Source organism: Oncorhynchus gorbuscha, linkage group LG23 (assembly GCF_021184085.1).
Source record: "Oncorhynchus gorbuscha isolate QuinsamMale2020 ecotype Even-year linkage group LG23, OgorEven_v1.0, whole genome shotgun sequence".
NCBI classification, from domain to species: domain Eukaryota; kingdom Metazoa; phylum Chordata; class Actinopteri; order Salmoniformes; family Salmonidae; genus Oncorhynchus; species Oncorhynchus gorbuscha.
The window spans coordinates 30,033,860-30,048,216 of record NC_060195.1 but is presented as its reverse complement, the minus strand read 5'-3'; the positions used below and the strand labels follow the sequence as shown (position 1 = coordinate 30,048,216).

The following is a 14,357-nucleotide window of genomic DNA, read 5'->3' as shown; positions in this document are numbered from 1 at the left end:
TCTCTAGGATTTGTCTGTCTCTCTCTCTCTCTGGGATTTGTCTGACTGTCTCTCTCTCTCTCTCTGGGATTTGTCTGTCTCTCTCTCTCTCTCTGGGATTTGTCTGTATGTATCTCTCTCTCTCTCTGGGATTTGTCTGTCTGTATCTCTCTCTCTCTCTCTCTGCGATTTGTCTGTCTGTATCTCTCTCTCTCTCTCTGGGATTTGTCTGTCTCTCTCTCTCTCTCTGGGATTTGTCTGTCTGTATCTGTTTCTCTCTCTGGGATTTGTCTGTCTCTCTCTCTCTCTCTGGGATTTGTCTGTCTCTCTCTCTCTCTCTGGGATTTGTCTGTCTGTATCTCTCTCTCTCTTTCTCTCTGGGATTTGTCTGACTGTCTCTATCTCTCTCTCTGGGATTTGTCTGTCTCTCTCTCTCTCTGGGATTTGTCTGTCTGTCTCTCTCTCTCTCTCTCTCTCTCTCTGGGATTTGTCTGTCTGTATCTCTCTCTCTCTCTCTCTCTGGGATTTGTCTGTCTATCTCTCTCTCTGGGATTTGTCTGTCTGTATCTCTCTCTCTCTGGGATTTGTCTGTCTCTCTCTCTCTCTGGGATTTGTCTGTCTCTCTCTCTCTGGGATTTGTCTGTCTGTATCTCTCTCTCTCTCTGGGATTTGTCTGTCTCTCTCTCTCTGGGATTTGTCTGTCTGTATCTCTCTCTCTCTGGGATTTGTCTGTCTCTCTCTCTCTGGGATTTGTCTGTCTGTATCTCTCTCTCTCTCTGCGATTTGTCTGTCTGTATCTCTCTCTCTCTCTCTGGGATTTGTCTGTCTCTCTCTCTCTCTGGGATTTGTCTGTCTGTATCTCTCTCTCTCTCTCTGGGATTTGTCTGTCTCTCTCTCTCTTTCTGGGATTTGTCTGTCTGTATCTCTCTCTCTCTCTCTCTCTCTCTGGGATTTGTCTGTCTCTCTCTCTCTCTCTGGGATTTGTCTGTATGTATCTCTCTCTCTCTGGGATTTGTCTGTCTCTCTCTTGCTCTGGGATTTGTCTGTATGTATCTCTCTCTCTCTCTGGGATTTGTCTGTCTGTCTCTCTCTCTCTCTCTCTCTCTCTATGGGATTTGTCTGTCTGGATCTCTCTCTCTCTCTCTGGGATTTGTCTGTCTCTCTCTCTCTCTGGGATTTGTCTGTATGTATCTCTCTCTCTCTCTGGGACTTGTCTGTATATCTCTCTCTCTCTCTCTCTCTCTGGGATTTGTCTGTCTGTATCCCTCTCTCTCTCTCTGGGATTTTTCTGTCTCTCTCTCTCTCTCTAGGATTTGTCTGTATGTATCTCTCTCTCTCTCTCTGGGATTTGTCTGTCTGTATCTCTCTCTCTCTCTCTGGGATTTGTCTGTCTCTCTCTCTCTGGGATTTGTCTGTCTGTATCTCTCTCTCTCTGGGATTTGTCTGTCTGTATCTCTCTCTCTCTCTCTCTGGGATTTGTCTGTCTCTCTCTCTGGGATTTGTCTGTATGTATCTCTCTCTCTGGGATTGGTCTGTCTGTCTCTCTCTCTCTCTGGGATTTGTCTCTCTCTCTCTCTCTGGGATTTGTCTGTCTGTATCTCTCTCTCTCTGGGATTTGTCTGTCTCTCTCTCTCTCTCTCTGGGATTTGTCTGTCTGTATCTCTCTCTCTCTGGGATTTGTCTGTCTCTCTCTCTCTCTCTGGGATTTGTCTGTCTCTCTCTCTCTCTGGGATTTGTCTGTCTGTATCTCTCTCTCTCTCTCTGGAATGTGTCTGTCTGTATCTCTCTCTCTCTGGAATGTGTATGTCTGTATCTCTCTCTCTCTCTCTGGGATTTCTCTCTCTATCTCTCTCTCTCTGGGATTTGTCTGTCTGTATCTCTCTCTCTCTGGGATTTGTCTGTATCTCTCTCTCTCTGGGATTTGTCTGTCTGTATCTCTCTCTCTCTCTCTCTATCTGGAATTTGTCTGTCTGTCTGTCTCTCTCTGGGATGTCTCTCTCTCTCTCTCTGGGATTTGTTTGTCTGTATCTCTCTCTCTCTCTGGGATTTGTCTGTCTGTATCTCTCTCTCTCTCTCTCTGGGATTTGCCTGTCTCTCTCTCTCTCTCTGGGATTTGTCTGTCTGTATCTCTCTCTCTCTCTCTCCCTGGGATTTGTCTGTCTCTCTCTCTCTCTGGGATTTGTCTGTCTCTCTCTCTCTCTGGGATTTGTCTGTCTGTCTCTCTCTCTCTCTCTATCTGGGATTTGTCTGTCTGTCTGTCTGTCTCTCTCTGGGATGTCTCTCTCTCTCTCTCTCTCTCTCTCTCTGGGATTTGTATGTCTGTCTCTCTCTCTCTCTCTCTCTCTGGGATTTGTCTGTCTCTCTCTCTCTCTGGGATTTGTCTGTCTGTATCTCTCTCTCTCTCTCTCTCTGGGATTTGTCTGTCTCTCTCTCTCTCTGGGATTTGTTTGTCTGTCCCTCCCTCTCTCTCTGGGATTTGTCTGTCTCTCTCTCTCTCTCTCTGGGATTTGTCTGTCTCTCTCTCTCTGGGATTTGTCTGTCTCTCTCTCTCTCTGGGATTTGTCTGTCTGTATCTCTCTCTCTCTCTCTGGGATTTGTCTGTCAGTATCTCTCTCTCTCTCTCTGGGATTTGTCTGTCTCTCTCTCTCTCTCTCTGGGATTTGTCTGTCTGTATCTCTCTCTCTCTCTCTCTCTGGGATTTGTCTGTCTGTATCTCTCTATCTCTCTATCTGGGATTTGTCTGTCTGTCTGTCTCTCTCTGGGATTTGTCTCTCTCTCTCTCTCTCTCTGGGATTTGTCTGTCTCTCTCTCTCTTTCTGGGATTTGTCTGTCTGTATCTCTCTCTCTCTCTCTCTCTCTGGGATTTGTCTGTCTCTCTCTCTCTGGGATTTGTTTGTCTGTCCCTCTCTCTCTCTCTCTGGGATTTGTCTGTCTCTCTCTCTCTCTGGGATTTGTCTGTCTGTATCTCTCTCTCTCTCTCTCTCTCTCTCTGGAATGTGTCTGTCTGTATCTCTCTCTCTCTCTGGAATGTTTCTGTCTGTATCTCTCTCTCTCTCTCTGGGATTTCTCTCTCTCTCTCTCTCTCTGGGATTTGTCTGTCTGTATCTCTCTCTCTCTGGGATTTGTCTGTATCTCTCTCTCTCTGGGATTTGTCTGTCTGTATCTCTCTCTCTCTCTCTCTCTATCTGGAATTTGTCTGTCTGTCTGTCTCTCTCTGGGATGTCTCTCTCTCTCTCTCTGGGATTTGTTTGTCTGTATCTCTCTCTCTCTCTGGGATTTGTCTGTCTGTATCTCTCTCTCTCTCTCTGGGATTTGTTTTGTCTCTCTCTCTCTCTCTGGGATTTGTCTGTCTGTATCTCTCTCTCTCTCTCTCCCTGGGATTTGTCTGTCTCTCTCTCTCTCTGGGATTTGTCTGTCTCTCTCTCTCTCTGGGATTTGTCTGTCTGTCTCTCTCTCTCTCTCTAGCTGGGATTTGTCTGTCTGTCTGTCTGTCTGTCTGTCTGTCTGTCTGTCTGTCTGTCTGTCTGTCTGTCTGTCTGTCTGTCTGTCTGTCTCTCTCTGGGATGTCTCTCTCTCCATCTCTATCTGGGATTTGTCTGACTGTCTCTCTCTCTCTCTCTGGGATTTGTCTGTCTGTCTGTCTGTCTGTCTGTCTGTCTGTCTGTCTGTCTCTCTCTCTGAGATATGTCTGTCTGTCTGTCTGTCTGTCTCTCTCTCTCTGGGATTTGTCTGTCTGTCTCTCTCTCTCTGGGATTTGCCTGTCTGTCTGTCTCTCTATGGGATTTGTCTGTCTGTCTCTCTCTCCTCTCTCTGGGATTTGCCTGTCTGCTTGTCTCTTTCTGGGATTTGCCTGTCTGTCTGTCTGTCTGTCTGTCTGTCTGTCTGTCTGTCTGTCTGTCTGTCTGTCTGTCTGTCTGTCTGTCTGTCTCTCTCTCTCTCTCTCTCTCTCTCTCTCTCTCTCTCTCTCTCTCTCTCTATAGGATTTGCCTGTCTTCTTGTCTCTCTCTGTGATTTGTCTCTCTCTCTCTCTCTCTCTCTCTCTCTCTCTGGGATTTGCTTGTCTATCTGTCTCTCTCTGGGATTTGCCTGTCTGTCTCACTCTCTCTCTCTCTGGGATTTGCCTGTCTGTCTGTCTCCCTCTCTGGGATTTGTCTGTCTGTCTCTCTCTCTCCCTCTGGGATTTGCCTGTCTGTCTCTCTCTCTCTGAGATGTGTCTGTCTGTCTCTCTCACTTTCTCTGAATAAAGATCAGTTATATTATATGATTCCCAATATGCTGGTACACACACACACACACACACACACACACACACACACACACACACACACACACACACACACACACACACACACACACACACACACACACACACACACACACACACACACACACACACACACACACACACACACACACACACACACACACACACACACACACACACCTGTTAGGAAAAGCAGCTTTCCCAACTATGGCATAATCCCCCAAACAATTGAGAGAGGAGGAACAACGGAGAGAAAGAAATGATCAATTATGGAAAGAAATAGAGACGTGGGGTGGGTGGACGTGCTTGTTCTTCAAAAAGCTACTCTAAAACATACTGTGCAGGGAGGGATGTGTGGGACAGGTTAACACAATCTAACCTTCCTCACCTCTTTCCACACGCAATCTAACCTTCCTCACCTCTTTCCCCGCAAAATCTAACCTTCCTCACCTCTTTCCCCACGCAATCTAACCTTCCTCACCTCTTTCCCCACAAAATCTAACCTTCCTCACCTCTTTCCCCACAAAATCTAACCTTCCTCACCTCTTTCCCCATGCAATCTAACCTTCCTCACCTCCTTCCCCACGCAATCTAACCTTCCTCACCTCTTTCCCCACGCAATCTGACTCTCTCTTCCCCCTTCTCATCCCTCCCTCTTTACTCTCCTAGAGGGCCCTGTGTATTCCATGTGACTCTCTCTTCCCAGTCACTGGTGTCATTACAGAGGTTTCATTTCACACTTTTATTTGTCAGGAGAGAGCAAATAAGTTGACTGAGTGGGTGGGTGTGTGTGTGTGTGTGTGTGCATGGTGTGTGTGTGTGTGTGAGTACGTGCGGGTGCTTGTGTCATTCCCCCTTATGCCTTCCCTCATCATGAGCCTCATTAACTCCAGATGCTTAATCCCTATGCATCTCATCTCGTCCCTCTACAGACACACCGACACACACACACACACACACACACACACACACACACACACACACACACACACACACACACACACACACACACACACACACACACACACACACACACACACACACACACACACACACACACACACACAGAGACCTCAGCCTTGAACTTTCAAGCCAAACTTGCCACAGAAACACTCAACCTCCACTACAATATGACCTGAAGCACTTGAGAGAAGAAGAAAAAAGAGAGATAGAGAGAGATAGGGGGGGGGAGTCAAGGGGAGGGATTGCTTTGAAAGCATCTCAGGGGAAGAAGTATTTCCCTCAGCCCTCTGTTTTAGTTTCAACACTTTAAGATGACTCTCCTTCTCTCATCTCTCCAGCCTGTGATGTAGTGGTGCATGAAGTGCAAGAATGCTATGAACGTGAATCGATTTCAGAGTGTGTGTGTGTGTGTGTGTGTGTGTGTGTGTGTGTGTGTGTGTGTGTGTGTGTGTGTGTGTGTGTGTGTGTGTGTGTGTGTGTGTGTGTGTGTGTGTGTGTGTGTGTGTGTGTGTGTGTGTGTGTGTGTGTGTGTGTGTGTGTGTGTGTGTGTGTGTGTGTGTGTGTGTGTGTGTGTGTGTGTCTGATTAAGTGTGCACTTGCATCGGCACATGGTACTTACGAGGTGTGATGCATGTGCATCAATGTACAGTATATTATTGTATTCACATAACTACATTTATATTAAAGTACATTTGTATTATTACAAGATATTGTGTGTGTGTACATGTGTCTAATGCTCTACCCTTCTGTCTCTCTCACCCACTCTATCTTTCTATCCTACCCTCCCCCTCTTTCTGTCTCCTTCTCTCTCCCCCTCTTTCTGTCTCCCTCACTCTCACCTTCTCCCCCAACCTCTCCACTCTCCCCCCTCTCTCTCTCTCCAGTGTGGAGCATGACTTCAGGCAGCAGGAAGGCAGGTTCCAGCCAGTGATAGAGACTCTAGACAGGGACTATGATTTTCCCCTCCCTATCCCCAAAGCTGCCCCCGCCCACCCGAACACCAAGACCCTCGTCAAGAAGCTACGCAAGAAGTGCTTCTGGTGGCTGTAGACACACACAGACACACTCGCCCACACACAGCACATCGCCGGCGGTACAGTCGCCATGAAGACATTCCGGACTGCTGTTACCATGGGTATTGGACAGGTGTGTGTCTATGGACTATGGGGACTGCTCCTGTTTCATTGTTGTTGCTATGGGAACTGTACACCTGTTATGGTATCTATGGAGATCTATGGTTCATCTCTGACATGGTTGGAGAGCGAACAGTACATCAGCCCACAACGATGGGGAGACACTAAACTTTGACAAGAGTTCAGTCTAGAAGGCTGTGACAGCGGTGACCTTTCCTTAGTTCTAACATCTGTCAGATGAGAATTCATAGGTGATGGACCATGTCACAGTGAAGAGAGGAACTCTACTACCTAAACAGAGATGATTCCATCATCAAGCCCTTTAGAGAGTGACAGGCCGTGCAACCAATCAACAGTCTCCCAGACTTGACTGACAAAGCGAGGATCCATTCAGGATTCCCTCCGAGTGCACCAAACACAAAGACAATAATAAACACTCCACTCTACGAGCTTCCAATCTTCCACAATGCTATTGGTTATAACCCAAGCTCAACCAATTAGAATCAGCCTTTGCTTCTAAGACCACACCCTATTTACTGTTTAACCAATCATCAGCACCAGACCCTAACCTGCCACATCAGTGCTTTTTTATAAACCATCCCAGTGTATGATCTCCCACAATGCTCTTCTTCTTCCTCTCACTGTGTTTCTGCAGCTGTTTGTAACAGTTATATTGGGATCCAATAAAGTTGTGTATTTTAAACAAAACATGAAGAGTCAGCTTGAAGAGTGATTTGCCTAAAGCTTTTTTTGTGCCATGATGACTCACATAAAGCACTTTTGACAACCACCATTTAGAATGAAACTGAGGTACAATGGATGGATAGTAAAAGCTGAGGGGTTCGTCTGGGAGGGTAATACTGTGGTACTATGGATGGATGGTAAGAACTGAGGGGTTAGTCTGGGAGGGTAATACTGTGGTACTATGGATGGATGGTAAGAACTGAGGAGTAAATCTGGGAGGGTAATACTGTGGTACTATGGATGGATAGTAAAAGCTGAGGGGTTAGTCTGGGAGGGTAATACTGTGGTGCTATGGATGGATAGTAAGAACTGAGGGGTTAGTCTGGGAGGGTAATACTGTGGTACTATGGATGGATGGTAAGAACTGAGGGGTTAGTCTAGAAGGGTTATACTGTGGTACTATGGATTGATAGTAAAAGCTGAGGGTTTAGTCTGGGAGGGTAATACTGTGGTACTATGGATGGATGGTAAGAACTGAGGGGTTAGTCTGGGAGGGTAGTACTGTGGTACTATGGAGGATTAGTAAAAGCTGAGGGTTTAGTCTGGGAGGGTTATACTGTGGTACTATGGATGGATGGTAAGAACTGAGTGGTTAGTCTGGGAGGGTAATACTGTGGTACTATGGATGGATGGATGGTAAGAACTGAGGGGTTAGTCTGGGAGGGTAATACTGTGGTACTATGGATGGATGGTAAGAACTGAGGGGTTAGTCTGGGAGGGTAATACTGTGGTACTATGGATGGATGGTAAGAACTGAGTGTTTAGTCTGGGAGGGTAATACTGTGGTACTATGGATGGATGGTAAGAACTGAGGGGTTAGTCTAGGAGGGTTATACTGTGGTACTATGGATGGATGGTAAGAACTGAGGGGTTAGTCTGGGAGGGTAATACTGTGGTACTATGGAGGATTAGTAAAAGCTGAGGGGTTAGTCTGGGAGGGTAATACTGTGGTACTATGGATGGATGGTAAGAACTGAGGGGTTAGTATAGGAGGGTAATACTGTAGTAATATGGATGGATGGATGGTTAGAACTGAGGGGTAAATCTGGGAGGGTAATACTGTGGTACTATGGATGGATAGTAAAAGCTGAGGGGTAAATCTGGGAGGGTAATACTGTGGTACTGTGGATGGATAGTAAGAACTGAGTGGTTAGTCTGGGAGGGTAATACTGTGGTACGATGGATGGATGTTAAGAACTGAGGGGTTAGTCTGGGAGGGTAATACTGTGTTACTATGGATGGATGGAAAGAACTGAGGGGTTAGTCTGGGAGAGTAATACTGTGGTACTATGGATGGATGGATGGTAAGAACTGAGGGATTAATCTGCCCTAGAACCATGCCCCAGGACTACCTGACATGATGACTCCTTGCTGTCCCCAGTCCACCTGGCCATGCTGCTGCTCCAGTTTCAACTGGCCTGGGCCCTAGGACCATGTCCCAGGACTACCTGACATGAGGACTCCTTGCTGTCCCCAGTCCACCTGGCCATGCTCCTGCTCCAGTTTCAACTGTTCTGCCTTACTATTATTCAACCATGCTGGTCATTTATGAACATTTGAACATCTTGGCCACGTTCTGTTATAATCTCCACCCGGCACAGCCGGAAGAGGACTGGCCACCCCACATATGCTCTCTCTAATTCTCTCTTTCTTTCTCTCTCTCGGAGGACCTGAGCCCTAGGACCGTGCCCCAGGACTACCTGACATGATGGCTCCTTGCTGTCCCCAGTCCACCTGACTGTGCTGCTGCTCCAGTTTCAACTGTTCTGCCTTATTATTATTTGACCATGCTGGTCATTTATGAACATTTGAACATCTTGGTCATGTTCTGTTATAATCTCTACCCGGCACAGCCAGAAGAGGACTGGCCACCCCACATAGCCCGGTTCCTCTCTAGGTTTCTTCCTAGGTTTTGGCCTTTCTAGGGAGTTTTTCCTAGCCACCGTGCTTTTACACCTGCATTGTTTGCTGTTTGGGGTTTTAGGCTGGGTTTCTGTACAGCACTTTGAGATATCAGCTGACGTACGAAGGGCTATATAAATAAATTTGATTTGATTTTGATTTGATCTGGGAGGGTAATACTGTGGTACTATGGATGGATGGTAAGAACTGAGGGGTTAGTCTAGGAGGGTAATAATGTGGTACTACGGATGGATGGTAAGAACTGAGGGGTTAGTCTGGGAGGGTAATATTGTGGTACTATGGAGGATTAGTAAAAGCTGAGGGGTTAGTCTGGGAGGGTAATACTGTGGTACTATGGATGGATGGTAAGAACTGAGGGGTTAGTATAGGAGGGTAATACTGTAGTAATATGGATGGATGGATGGTAAGAACTGAGGGGTAAGTCTAGGAGGGTAATAATGTGGTACTATGGATGGATGGTAAGAACTGAGGGGTGAGTCTGGGAGGGTAATACTGTGGTACTATGGATGGATGGTAAGAACTGAGGGGTTAGTCTGGGAGGGTAATACTGTAGTACTATGGATGGATGGTAAGAACTGAGGGGTTAGTCTGGGAGGGTAATACTGTGGTACTATGGATGGATGGAAAGAACTGAGGGGTTAGTCTGGGAGGGTAATACTGTGGTCTTATGGATGGATGGTAAGAACTGCGGGGTTAGTCTAGGAGGGTAATACTGTGGTACTATGGATGGATGGATGGTAAGAACTGAGGAGTTAGTCTGGGAGGCTTATACTGTGGTACTATGGATGGATGGTAAGAACTGAGGGGTAAATCTGGGAGGGTAATACTGTGGTACTATGGATGGATAGTAAAAGCTGAGGGGTAAATCTGGGAGGGTAATACTGTGGTACTGTGGATGGATAGTAAGAACTGAGTGGTTAGTCTGGGAGGGTAATACTGTGGTACGATGGATGGATGTTAAGAACTGAGGGGTTAGTCTGGGAGGGTAATACTGTGGTACTATGGATGGATGGATGGTAAGAACTGAGGGATTCATATGGGAGGGTAATACTGTGGTACTATGGATGGATGGTAAGAACTGAGGGGTTAGTCTGGGAGGGTAATACTGTGGTACTATGGATGGATGGTAAGAACTGAGGGGTTAGTCTGGGAGGGTAATACTGTGGTACTATGGATGGATAGTAAGAACTGAGGGGTTAGTCTGGGAGGGTAATACTGTGGTCTTATGGATGGATGGTAAGAACTGAGTGTTTAGTCTGGGAGGGTAATACTGTGGTACTATGGATGGATGGTAAGAACTGAGGGGTTAGTCTGGGAGGGTAATACTGTGGTACTATGGATGGATGTTAACAACTGAGGGGTTAGTCTGGGAGGGTAATACTGTGGTCTTATGGATGGATGGTAAGAACTGAGTGTTTAGTCTGGGAGGGTAATACTGTGGTACTATGGATGGATGGTAAGAACTGAGGGGTTAGTCTGGGAGGGTAATAATGTGGTACTATGGATGGATGGATGGTAAGAACTGAGGGGTTAGTCTGGCATGGTAATACTGTGGTACTATGGATGGATGGATGGTAAGAACTGAGGGATTAGTCTGGGAGGGTAATACTGTGGTACTATGGATGGATGGTAAGAACTGAGTGGTTAGTCTGGGAGGGTAATACTGTGGTACTATGGATGGATGGTAAGAACTGAGGGGTTAGTCTAGGAGGGTAATAATGTGGTACTATGGATGGATGGATGGTAAGAACTGAGGGGTTAGTCTGGCAGGGTAATACTGTGGTACTATGGATGGATGGTAAGAACGGAGGGGTTAGTCTGGGAGGGTAATACTGTGGTACTATGGATGGATGGTAAGAACTGAGTGGTTAGTCTGGGAGGGTAATACTGTAGTACTATGGATGGATGGTAAGAACTGAGGGGTTAGTCTGGGAGGGTAATACTGTGGTACTATGGATGGATGGTAAGAACTGAGTGGTTAGTCTGGGAGGGTAATACTGTGGTACTATGGATGGATGGTACGAACTGAGTGGTTAGTCTGGGAGGGTAATACTGTGGTACTATGGATGGATGGTAACAACTGAGGGGTTAGTCTGGGAGGGTAATACTGTGGTACTATGGATGGATGGTAAGAACTGAGTGGTTAGTCTGGGAGGGTAATACTGTGGTACTATGGATGGATGGTAAGAACTGAGTGGTTAGTCTGGAAGGGTAATACTGTGGTACTATGGATGGATGGTAAGAACTGAGGGGTTAGTCTGGGAGGGTAATACTGTGGTGCTATGGATGGATGGTAAGAACTGAGGGGTTAGTCTGGGAGGGTAACACTGTGGTACTATGGATGGATGGTAAGAACTGAGGGGTTAGTCTGGGAGGGTAATACTGTGGTACTATGGATGGATGGTAAGAACTGAGGGGTTAGTCTGGGAGGGTAATACTGTGGTCTTATGGATGGATGGTAAGAACTGAGGGGTTAGTCTGGGAGGGTAATACTGTGGTACTATGGATGGATGGTAAGAACTGAGGGGTTAGTCTAGGAGGGTAATACTGTGGTCTTATGGATGGATGGTAAGAACTGAGGGGTTAGTCTGGGAGGGTAATACTGTGGTACTATGGATGGATGGTAAGAACTGAGGGGTTAGTCTGGGAGGGTAATACTGTGGTACTATGGATGGATGGTAAGAACTGAGGGGTTAGTCTGGGAGGGTAACACTGTGGTACTATGGATGGATGGTAAGAACTGAGGGGTTAGTCTGGGAGGGTAACACTGTGGTACTATGGATGGATGGTAAGAACTGAGGGGTTAGTCTGGGAGGGTAACACTGTGGTACTATGGATGGATGGTATGAACTGAGGGGTTAGTCTGGGAGGGTAACACTGTGGTACTATGGATGGATGGTAAGAACTGAGGGGTTAGTCTGGGAGGGTAATACTGTGGTACTATGGATGGATGGTAAGAACTGAGGGGTTAGTCTGGGAGGGTAATACTGTGGTACTATGGATGGATGGTAAGAACTGAGGGGTTAGTCTGGGAGGGTAATACTGTGGTACTATGGATGGATGGTAAGAACTGAGGGGTTAGTCTGGGAGGGTAATACTGTGGTATTTGAAAGTGTATAATAAAGGTGTAATAAGTAACTAAACTGAAAGACGGACTGAAGCAATCAATACTTTCTCTCCAAGAAAATACCAAGTCCCTTATTTTTAATCAGAACTCCATTTTTAAGTCAAGGCCCAAATGGAATTGGCCACCAGCCACCAGCCACCAGCAGGACCCAAGCAACAATTTGAGAAACACTTAAAGGACTGAAGAGAATCATTTAGAGGGCAACCAAGGTAAAGATCAATAAACTGGAAAGCATCTTCTACAACTGCACTAATTATATGGTAGGAGACTATGGAGGGCAGTATGGGAAGCCAAGTCAATTGGGTTGGAGCAAAACCCTGCAAACACGTAATCGTTGAAAAAAATACATTTCACCTTTATTTAACCAGGTAGGCCAGTTGAGAACAAGTACTCATTTACAACTGTGACCTGGCCAAGATAAAGCAAAGCAGTGCGACACAAACAACAACACAGAGTTACACATGGACTAAACAAACGTACAGTCAATAACACAATAGAAAAGTCCATATACAATCTGTGCAAATGAGGTAAGATTAGCGAGGTAAGGCAATAAATAGGCCGTAGTGGAAAAATAATTACAATTTAGCAATTAAACACTGGAGTGATGGATGTGCAGAAGATGAATGTGCGAGTAGAGATACTGGGGTGCAAAGGAGAAAAAATAACATTATGGGGATGAGGTAGTTGGGTGGGCTATTTACAGATGGGCTATGTACAGGTGGAATGATCTGTAAGCTGCTCTGACAGCTGATGCTTAAAGTTATTGAGGGAGATATGAGTCTCCAGCTTCAGTGATTTTTGCAATTTATTCCAGTCATTGGCAGCAGAGAACTGAAAGGAAATGCGGCCAAAAGAGGAATTGGCTTTGGGGGTGACCAGTGAATATACCGTATGGAGCGTGTGCTACGGGTGGGTGCGGCTGTGGTGACCAGTGAGCTGAGATAAGGTGGGGCTTTACCTAACAAAGATTTATAGATGACCTGGAGCCAGTGGGTTTGGCGACGAATATTAAGCGAGGGCCAGCCAACGAGAGCATACAGGTCACAGTGGTGGGTGTATATGGGGCTTTGGTGACAAAATGGATGGAACTATGATAGACTGCATCCAATTTGCTGAGTAGAGTGTTGGAGGCTATTTTGTAAATGACATCGCCGAAGTCAAGGATCGGTAGGATAGTCAGTTTTACGAGGGTATGTTTGGCAGCATGAGTGAAGGATGCTTTGTTACGAAATAGGAAGCCAATTTAAATTTGGATTGAAGGTGCTTAATGTGAGTCTGGAAGGAGAGGTTACAGTCTAACCAGACATCTAGGTATTTGTAGTTGTCAGAACCGTCCAGAGTAGTGATGCTAGACGTGCTGGCAGGTGCGGGCAGCAATCGGTTGAAGAGTATGCATTTAGTTTTGCTTGCATTTAAGAGCAGTTGGAGGCCACGGAAGGAGAGTTGTATGGCATTGAAGCTCGTCTGGAGGTTAGTTAACACAGTGTCCAAAGAAGAGCCAGAAGTATGCAGAATGGTGTCGTCTGCGTAGAGGTGAATCAGAGAATCACCAGCAGCAAGAGTAACATCATTGATGTATACAGAGAAAATAGTCAGACTGAGAATTGAACCCTGTGGCACCCCAATAGAGACTGCCTGAGGTCTGGACAACAGGCCATCCGATTTGACACACTAAACTCTGTCTGAGAATTAGTTGGTGAACCAGGCGAGGCAATCATTTGAGAAACCAAGGCTGTTGAGTCTGCCAATAAGAATGTGGTGATTGACAGAGTCAAAAGCCTTGGCCAGGTCGATGAATACGGCTGCACAGTAATGTCTCTTATCGATGGCGGTTATGATATCGTTTAGAACCTTGAGCGTGGCTAAGGTGCACCTATCAGCAGCTCGGAAACCAGATTGCATAGCGGAGAAGGTACGGTGGAATTCGAAATGGTCAGTGATCTGTTTGTTAACTTGGCTTTCGAAGACCTTAGACCTTAGAAAGGCAGGGTAGGATGGATATGGGTCTGTAACAGTTTGGGTCTATAGTGTCTCCCCTTTGAAGAGGGGGATGACCGCGGCAGCTTACCAATCTTTGGGGAACTCAGACGATACGAAAGAGAGGTTGAGCAGGCTAGTAATAGGGGTTGCAACAATTGCGGCGAATCATTTTAGAAAGAGAGGGTCCAGATTGTCTAGCCCAGCTGATTTGTAGAGGTCCAGATTTTGTAGCTCTTTCAGAACA

The 14,357-nt window shown here is 46.3% G+C and overlaps 1 protein-coding gene and 1 long non-coding RNA gene across 3 annotated transcripts in view; one reads left to right on the top strand and one right to left on the bottom strand.

Moving 5' to 3' along the window:
• The window catches only part of LOC124011626, a 51,720-nt gene extending 44,679 nt beyond the window's left edge, over window positions 1-7,041 (top strand). The window contains exon 3 of the long non-coding RNA XR_006834599.1: window positions 6,091-7,041. This is a non-coding gene — a long non-coding RNA (uncharacterized LOC124011626). The remainder of the gene's footprint in view (window positions 1-6,090) is intronic.
• LOC124011625 (dedicator of cytokinesis protein 2-like) overlaps window positions 1-14,357 on the bottom strand; it is a 206,049-nt gene that overhangs the window by 113,928 nt on the left and 77,764 nt on the right. The gene's annotated exons all lie outside the window — the stretch shown is intronic.